This window comes from Ovis aries, chromosome 4, assembly GCF_016772045.2.
Source record: "Ovis aries strain OAR_USU_Benz2616 breed Rambouillet chromosome 4, ARS-UI_Ramb_v3.0, whole genome shotgun sequence".
Classification (NCBI taxonomy): Eukaryota; Metazoa; Chordata; class Mammalia; order Artiodactyla; family Bovidae; genus Ovis; species Ovis aries.
The window spans coordinates 54,893,718-54,903,732 of record NC_056057.1 but is presented as its reverse complement, the minus strand read 5'-3'; the positions used below and the strand labels follow the sequence as shown (position 1 = coordinate 54,903,732).

At 37.9% G+C, this 10,015-nt stretch overlaps 1 long non-coding RNA gene across 1 annotated transcript; it reads left to right on the top strand.

Annotated features, from left to right (window-relative positions):
- Positions 1-5,082: 5,082 nt before the first annotated feature.
- On the top strand, positions 5,083-9,547 carry LOC132659716 (uncharacterized). Its single transcript, XR_009600457.1, has 2 exons — positions 5,083-6,056; positions 8,380-9,547. It is a non-coding gene; the product is annotated as an uncharacterized LOC132659716 (long non-coding RNA).
- Positions 9,548-10,015: the final 468 nt, after the last annotated feature.

Sequence of the window (10,015 nt, the reverse complement as noted above, 5' to 3'; positions counted from 1 at the left end):
GTTTTGTATATTCGAGTTTGAGGCAGTGATTGGATGCCATTTAGAGGATTAGAAATTTAGGTTTAGAAAAAGGCTGAAGTTAGAGAGGTACAAATGAGAATAACTTTTATAGAGGCAACTCTTGAAGAAATTTGACTGTTGATCATTAACTATGAGCTGGACCAGAAGAGACCCCAGCTATAACTGAGACATAGCATTGGAGCAGGTTGTAATAGCTTCTTTGGAATACATTAGAGGAGAGGAGTTTGGGAGATGTAACCACTGCCAGCCAGTAGTTACAGTTTTCAAGCTCTTATGAAAGAAAGCAATTTACCCCAAAATGTTCAAGTACCAAATTTCAAACAGAGAAATAATGTGCATTCAAAGAACTTGGAGCTATGATCATAAGTATAATAGGAAAATAAAAATTCAATAGAAAATCAAGATTAAAATTAGTTGGTGCCAAGACAATTCACTGAGGAAAGGAATAGTATTTTCAGCATATAGTGCTAGAACAACCGAATATCTACATGCAAAAGAATAAACTTGGGCCCATATATTATACCATATATAAGCATTAACTCAAAATGGATCAACCACCAGTTTGAATGCAAAAGGAGAATGGGGTGGCAGAGGATGAGATGGTTAGATCATCAACTCAATGACATGACTTTGAGCAAACTCTGGGAGATATCAATAGTAGAGGACAGGGGAGCCTGGTGTGCTGCAGTCCATGGGGTCACAGAGAATCGGACATGAATTAGTGACTGAACAACAACAATAAAAGCTAAAAGTATTACACTCTTAGAAAACATTGGCATAAAATTTCATGACCTTATATTAGTCTCTTAAATATGGTAGCAAAAGAAAAAGTGATAACAACAAAAATTGATAGACAAAAATTTAAAAGCTTTTGTAGTCTAAAGGACAACATCTGAAAAAGTGAAAAAGACAACTACAGTTTAGAAAAAAAAAAAAAACTTGTCAAATCATATGTCTTATAAGGAACTTGTCCCAGAATATATAGGGAACTACTACAACAAAGCAATAAAAAATAAAACAAAATATGGGCAAGGGATCTGAATAGTTATCTCTACAACAGAGATACATACTGTTAGCAGGCACATAAAATGATGCTCACATAATTAGCCACCAGGGAAATGGAAATCAAAATTACAAGATATCTTTCACATGAATCAGGATAAATATAATGGAAAAGGAAAAGTGGCAGTAAGTGTTGGTAAGAATTGGAGAAATTGGAACTGATGGAAATACACTGATGGAAAAAAAAGATATGAGTTTGGAATTATCTCAAAGGGTTAAACATAGTTACCATATGACTCAACAATTCTACTACTAGGTATATAACTGAAAGAAACAAAAATATACATTAATATAAACCCAAATGTTCATTGCAGCACTATTTACAATAGCCAAATCATGGAAAAGCCTAAATGCCCATCAACAAACGAATGGATAAAGACGTGATACGCATATACAATGAAATATTACTTAACCATAAAGATGAACAAAACTTGGTCATTTATAGCAATGTGGATGGCCCTAGAGTTTGTCACACCGAGTAAAGTCAGTAGGGAAAAGAAAAACAAATATTGTGTATTAATGCAGAAGGGAATGGGAATGGCACCAATGAGTGCTTTAATGAATGCTCTAATGGCTCTAATGAGAAGGGAATGGCAACCCCCTCCAGGATCCTTGCCTGGAGAATCCCATGGACTTAGGAGCCTGGAGGGCTACAGTCCATAGGGTTGCAAAGAGTTAGACAACTCAAGTGACTTAGCACACACACACACACACGTGGAATCTAAAAGAAATGGTACAGATGAACCTATTTTCAGGGCAGGAATAGAGACACACATGTCGAGAATGGACATGCAGACGAGGTACAGGGGGAGAGTAGGATAAATTGGGAGGTTAGGATTGACATATATACACTACTATGAGTGAAACAGATAGCTAGTGGGAATCTGCTGTGTAGCACATGGTGCTCAGCTCGGTGCTCTGTGGTGACCTAGATGGGTGTGATAGGGGGTGCGAGGGAGGTCCACAAGGGAGGCGATATATGAATACATATAGCTGATTCACTTCATTGTACAGTAGTAACTAGCACAACATTGTAAAATAATTACACTCAATAAAAACTTGTACACAAATATTAATAGTAGCATTATTCATAATAACCAAAAGTGGAAATATCTGAAGTGCCCACTAACTGATGAATGTTTAAACCAAATGTGGTATATCCTTACAATCAATGCATTTGACAATTTAAAAAATCAAATACTCATTCTTGCTACAATTTTGATGGACCTTTAAACATTACCATAAGTGAGAAGTCATTCAGAAAGGACCACATATTCCACTTATATAAAATGTCCAAAATAGGACAATATATGTAGAAAGTAGGTTGCTTAGGGTTGTTGCCTGTGGGGGTTGGACAAAGGGAATGGGAAATTATGAGTAAGGACTGTGGCATTTCTTTCTGGGGTGATGAAAATGTTATAAAACTGCTTGTGCTGCTGTAAAATTGTGTACCACTCTGTTACACTAAGAACCACTGACTAATATATTTTGAGTGACTTGTATGGTATGTGAATTACATCTCAAAAAAAAAAAGTTTAAAAAAGTCTAGTCAAAAATGGAGTTATAGTGAATGTGGACACAGAGAGCATATTTCAGGAAGGTGATCAAGTTTTATTTCTGTGAAACAACAAGATCAGACAGATACCTAAGGCAGAGTATTATGCTGCTAACTGACACAGGACGTGTAAGAAAATATCTTTTCACTAGCAGAGATATGGGCTTTCCTGGTGGCACAGATGGTAGAGAATTTTCCTGCAAAGCAGGAGACCCAGGTTTGATCTCTGGGTTGGGAAGATCCCCTGGAGAAGGGAATGGCTACCCACTCCAATATTCTTGCCTGGAGAATCCCATGGACAGAGGAGCCTGGCAGGCTACAGTCCATGGGGTCACAAAGAGTCGAATGAGTGACTAAGGACAGCAAAAATAAAATGTTTGTTTTAGTCCATTCAAGCTGCTATAACAAAAATATCGTAGACTGGGTAGCTAATAAACAACAGGAATTTGTGGGCAGATTTGGAGTCTGGTTAGGGTCAATTCCTGGTTCACAGACAACTGTCTTCTCCCTGAATCCTTACATGCAGGAAGCCGGGAGAGAGCTCTCTGTGATCTCATTCAGAAAGACACCAATTCCTCTCAGGAAGGCTCCATCCTCAAGACCTAATCACTTCCTAAAGACCCCATCTCCCAACACTGTCACCTCAGGATCAGGATTTCAAGTTATGTATTTTAGTGGGATACAAACATTCAGTCCATGGCACTGATTCAGTGAGTAGTTTCAATTAACATGAAAATTATATCTTCTAAAATAAATGTCAATGATTCTACATCAAATCTCCTCCCTCTTATCTTCCCTAAACAGGGTTTGAGCCAGACTCTGTAACTTTTATGTAATTTTTTGATATTAGAAAAGTCTACTTTTGGTGTTCAAGAATTAGCCACTTAAGTTTAAAATTTAATTCTCACATTCACTGCCAAGCTACTTGCCTCCCTTCTCCCAGGAACAGAGCTGGACAAGAGGGAGCTGTTGTCTGGTTCTCCGACATATTTTCTTCCTCATTCCCTTTGACCTATTTTCTGCCCCTTCTCACTTCTCCCCTACCTCATCTCACCACCTTTTAGCCATGGCTGTCTTTGGGGCGGTGATGAAGGAAATGAAGGAACAACTGTGCAGTGCTTTGGAGCAGACTCTTAGGTGCACAAACAAAGAGCCTCAGGGGCATGCCTTTTGCACTTTGATGAGGACCTGGCCTGCAGAAACGTTGTGCCATTCCCTGCCCATGTGAACTGGCCTTTATTTACCTTTTCTCGGGTCTCTTCCCCAATGCTAGTATTACTGGCTTCTTTTGGCGAAGGATCACAATCCCTTCCACTTACTACCCTGCCCTGCTACCACTTCTTATTTATTTCACTCAGCTTCTTGGGAGAAATGTCTAATTTAACCAATCTCTACTGTATTCCCAATCCTACAAATTACATATGAGCTTTTAGTTGTTACAGGTGGGTAACCCTAGCAATGTATTGTAAGGGTAGCTATATAAAAATTACCATACTTGCAAGCTTGGCTTCTCCTTTTCCTGGTTTGTCTTAATTTGAGGGGGTGCAGAAAGTAATTATCAAAGATATCAGCAGATACTGTCACCCTGCCTCCCATCCTTTTCTTTGCTCCTCCTCCTCCTCCTCCTTAATCTGCCCTTTTCTTGTTTTTCATTTCTTTCTTCAAAATATCAGATGCCAGGTGAAATCCTATTCAAATCCAATGAAATCATTGGCATCTGGAAACTGTATGTCTGTACATGTGTGTGTCTTTTCTGATTAATCACTTCTTTTAACCTCTTTATCCTGGTGGTGGCATGCTGTATATGGAGGCGCACTAAGGACTAAATAATTGATTTCTAGCTCTTCCAAAAACTACGTTGTTCTCCAGTGACTTGGGTGGCAGTGGTGATTATACTTCTAGACTTACCTTCTTTGATAAAACTGGCATTGGCTTTTTTGACACCACTAAAAATGACACTGACAGTACAGCGTCCTTCAGTTCATTTCAGTCGCTCAGTTGTGTCCGACTCTTTGCAGCCCCATGAACTGCAGCACGCCGGGCCTCCCTGCCCATCACCAACTCCCAGAGTTCACCCAAACTCACATCCATTGAGTTGGTGATGCCATCCAGCCATCTCATCCTCTGTCGTCCCCTTCTCCTCCTGCCCCCAATCCCTCCCAGTATCAGAGTCTTTTCCAATGAGTCAACTCTTCACATGAGGTGGCCAAAGTATTGGGGTTTCAGCCTCAACATCAGTCCTTCCAAAGAACACCCAGGACTCATCTCCTTTAGGATGGACTGGTTGGATCTCCTTGCAGTTTAAGGGACTCTCAAGTCTTCAACACCACAGTTCAAAAGCATCAATTCTTTGGTGCTCAGCTTTCTTCACAGTCCAACTCTCACATCCATACAAGAGCACTGGAAAAACCATAGCCTTGACTAAATGGACAGAGTCTTAGGGTGGCCCATATGTGTGTGTGTGTGTGTAAGAAAATAAATGTCATAGTACTGTGGAAACAATCATATTATTGGCACTTGAAATCATACCTCATCATGCCAAGGTAAAAATAACTTGGGGCAACAGATCTGACTTTGACTAAGAATACTGTGGGAAACAGTGAGATTGAAACCATATATTTGTAAGTTCTTCCATCTAATTCTCTCGTGCTAACTACACAGTGTATAGCTACTCAATCTATGAGTTGATCAGGCATGAAAAATTCTTGCTTCTCTTTATGCCCTCTTTTAGTAGACAATTTTGGATCCACAATTAGTAACTTCCCTAGATGCCAGCCAACACAGATTTTTGGACAGCTTTCAGAGCTACAGAGGAAAAGTGGGAACCCGTGAGTGGGAAGGGACACTTCAATACCATTTGTCTTCAGATTCTGAAGTATGACTCTCACTTAACTACCAGCCAGAGAAGGCCATATGCTGGAAGAGGCACACAAATGAGAAGTGAAAAGACTTTTACTTATTCTCATTCCATGTACGTGTGGGGGAAAAAACCCATAATTTAATAACCATTCTTGAGTTTACCTGACCACGGCATACATAACTGGAAGGAGATATTGAATCTTGTTTTTATAATTTAGTACTATTATTTACCAAAGTGAAACTGGGGAATGACCATCCAGATGAAAAAATTACACCACAGGATGAAATATACTAAGTCCTTGAAATTGGATTGCACCCTAAACTACTGACCATGTTTTCCAACTAACTGCTCTTCTAACTGCATGAAAAGAACATGCTTGTTGTGCACCCTGATGAAGGTAAGAGTGTGAGCATGGTTTCAATGAATCTTTTTTTTTTTTTCCTTCAGGAAAAGTGTGAACACCATCACCTTCCACCAAAGGTTATGCAGTAGAGTTTCCCACATTTGGAGAAACTCCAGGGTGCAATCTCACCCTGGGAAAATCACCCTCGTGATCACGTAAGTATCAGTAAGTTCTTTCAGTTTTCCAGACTTGTAATCATACCTTTACATCTTTGGGACAGAAGGAAGTCTACTACCTCACTTTATCCCCAACCCTGACTTTACATGGCAAAATTTTCCAGCATGTTCCTAACTCATCCATCTTCTTTTATTTTCTTTTCAATCTTCATTTTCATCCTTTGTATATGTATCAGGTAGACTAGCTTTCCTGAACTCCACCTATCGTATCACTTCTGTGCTTGAGAATCAAATAGATCTTTCTTGTCCATCAAATCACGTCCAGTCATGTGAACTTGGGGCTTTATTTTGCAATAGTCTATCTACCAGCATCTGCTTCCACTCCCATATCCTCACCTTATTCCACATATTTCAAGTTCTTTTCTACTTTCTATCCCACCTCATCACCACCTGGAGCATCTTCACCCACTTTGCTCCCTCCTCCATTGTTTCTCGGCCATGGTTAATTGATTTCTGTTGCCTGGAGAGATTCTGATTTGACCCTCTCCCCCTCACCCCTTTAAGAATCATAGTTTTTATTTATCCTACTAGATAGAGATTTGTAAAGCTTTGCTTTCCTTGATTTGCATTATGAAAGCTAAAGTTATTGGTTTTGATCTCTTCTTAAATATAAAATTGTTGTAATATTGAAGATGTAATTTTTTTTCATATAACACTTTTCCTCTCTACTTCAAAGAAGCTGATATTCTTCTTCTTTCAAAAATCATCAAGACACTTACATCCTTGCATGTCAGCATAATCTTAGTCTTGGCTGAATATCATCTTTATTCACCCTTCTTTGAACTCCTATGGCACTTATAAATGACATACATTTATTACTTATTTCTTGTGTGCTATTTTTAATTCTTCAATGAAATGAGTAAACTTCTTAAGAATATCAGCCATGACATATTTCTCAATATTTTCTTCTAGCTTAATGCCAGGCATATGATAAATGTTTAAGTTCCTATTATCAATTCATTCTGCTCAATAGTTGGGAATTTCTATTAATATCATAAAAATGTGACTGTCTGAATTATGACTGCTCACTAGTGTTTGTAAAAACCAAACACACTGATAATCTATGTATTTATAGAAGGAAAATTACAGTCTCTAGGCTCTGGGCAAATTTTGTACACATGCAAAAATACTCAGAAAAATAACATTAGGGATAATGAACTGTATGTTTCTGAGTTGAATGAGGTTTTCAAGGTAATCACTACCATATATTTAGTGACAAGTTCTCTCAATGCCTAACAGTTTCTGGGAATCTGTGGATGGTTTACTCATTAAACTGTTGCTTACAATCTATTCCCAACTTGTTTTTCCTACACTAATTTATTCCTTCACAAATTATCCCTTGTTCAGAAAAAAAAAATGTGTATGAGAAATACTTTCCACTCATCTTGCCAAACCTGTTAAGAAACATTCCATTTGTTCTTCCAAAGCTAATGTTTACCTTTTCTAATAGACATGACTTTCATCTGAAGTCTGATATTTTAGTTTTCATTTACCACTTTAGAAGTAATATTTTGACCATGTTATATAGGTATTCACCACCATTACCTTCACTGAATTCTATATCAAATGAGATTATGAAACAAATCACTGGAATATACTGATAAGAAATAAATTATTTTCAAACTGTTTTAGCATGCACTTAGAGTACCCTGCATTTTCATAGGTATATGGAAAATTCTACAGTGTTAGAAAAATGTCTTTTATTTATTTTTTGGAGAAAACAAGCTTTCTTTTCTAAATTAAGTTTAATAATATATTCAGAAATGATATTCTCCTGTCTTTGGTTTTTAAGTACTCAAGGAAGAACAAATGCCTTCTGGAATTTTACTCAAATGAGTTATGAACTATATTACTCAGTAGGGGTATTTTTTCTTTCTTAGGAAAAAAAGTAAATATGCTATTTCATTTCTTGATAGTTCAAGCACACTTACAACATGGTCACTTGTTCTTTCATAGAGCACCAGGCTTGACTTCATATATGTGTAATAAATGGCCTTCCAAGATAATGAATGTTTTCAAGCATTCTTTTGATTTATGTAGTTGGCTCACCGATTATTCCCAGGGAAAATGAGGTGGAATACCTCCAAATATGCCCTTCTCACCTTCCTCCTCACACCTCTCTTTCCTGCCAAAATCTTGTTTTCACAGTTGTATTTTGTTACTGATGTTCACTCTGTGTGGTCCCTTTCTAATAAGAAAACAGAAGAAACACCCTAATTTTCTCTCTTACTGTAATTTGAGACTCTCGGGAGTTTAGAGGCACAGTGATTTGTTCTCAGTGTCGCCCTTTCTTTCTTCCTAGACGTGAGCTTATTGGGTGGATGCAGAACATCATGTGCCCGTGACTGCGGGATGGAGCAGATGCGAACCCTGGTGCTTTCCTCTAGGTGTGTTTACATTGTAGTCCAACCTTTATGGCTGAATCCTCAGATCAGTCAGGGAAACAGTGTTCTTCCTAATGAATTATTTAGCTGGTTAAAATAGCAACCCACAGTCCTGAGCTTATAGGGTTAAAAGGTGATTGTGTAAGGATATCCTAAATTATTGATAAAAATATGTACAGCAGTGTCAGTACACATCTTGGAAAACACAAATGTAATGTTATGTGGCTCTGCCAATGTGCAGAGAGCATGCAATGTAGACAACATTCTTGCCTGTAATTTATCACTCAGATATACTGTATGACAGAAGCTTTACATGAATATTTCTAAAGTATTACTGTGTTGAATGAGATTCAAATTTAGGAGAAAAAATCAATTCTTTTAAAGAAGCAGATACATTGGAAATTTAAAAAAAAAACAAAACCCTAAACATGTTGAGCTTAACTTAAAACTGCCATTAACACATCCCTTTGGAATATAACAGAGAACAATACATTCTCACAATGCAACAGTGCCCTTTGTTCTGTAATCCTAGAGCACTTAACAAGGAATACAGTTAAAATTAGCAACAGAGCAATAGCTATCCTAAAGGAATTATTGTAGACAAATGAAAGCAAAACAAATCAGCTTAAAGTTTAGACTGAAGAAATGAACCATGGGGCCTTCTCTATTTAATATCATAATGTCTTCCAAGTCAGAGCCTACATGACTATAGATTTATAACTAAATTAGAAGTTGGTTGCTAAGAACAATAACCACAACATAAACTGATCCTCATTTTATGCCCTATGTACAGGCACCAAGAGCAGGTGCAGGCATGCTAAGTTGCTTCAGTTGCTAAGTTGTCTAACTCTTTGCGACCCCATGAATTGTGTGCAGCCCACCAGTCTCCTCTGTCCATGGGATTCTCCAGGCAAGAATACTGGAGCTGGTTGCCATGCCCTTCTCCGGGGGATCTTCCCAACCCAGGGATGGAACCCAGGTTTCTTATGTCCCCTGCATTGGCAGATGTATTCTTTTTTCTATTCATGGCTCTAGGCAACCACTGATCTTCTTTTGCATTGAATTAAAATTCAATTATATGATCTATATTTGGTGTCTTGCTTCCTTCACTCAGCATGATGCTTTCAAGGATCATCTATGTTGTCCCATGTATAAAAAAAATTCCATGCACTTTTATTTCTGAGTAGTATTCCATTGTATGGATACAGCCCATTTTGTTTATCCATTTACCTGCTAATGGACATTTGGGTATTTCCAGCCATTAGCTGTTGTGAATAAAGGAGCTAGCTATAAATATTTGTTTACATGTATTTGTGAAAACATGTTTTTACTTCTCTTGGGTAAATACCTAGGAGAGGAGTATCTGGGCCATATGATAGGTAGAGGCTTACATGTGTAGTAACTGCCGAACAGTTTTTCAAATCAATTGCACACATTTACATTCTGACCCCATTTGTCAGACTTGGTGCTGCTGGCAATCAAAAATATGTTAAGAAGATACTACAGTTGTTCAGATAGACAACAGTAAGGCCCAAACTAATGTGGTGGGTTTTC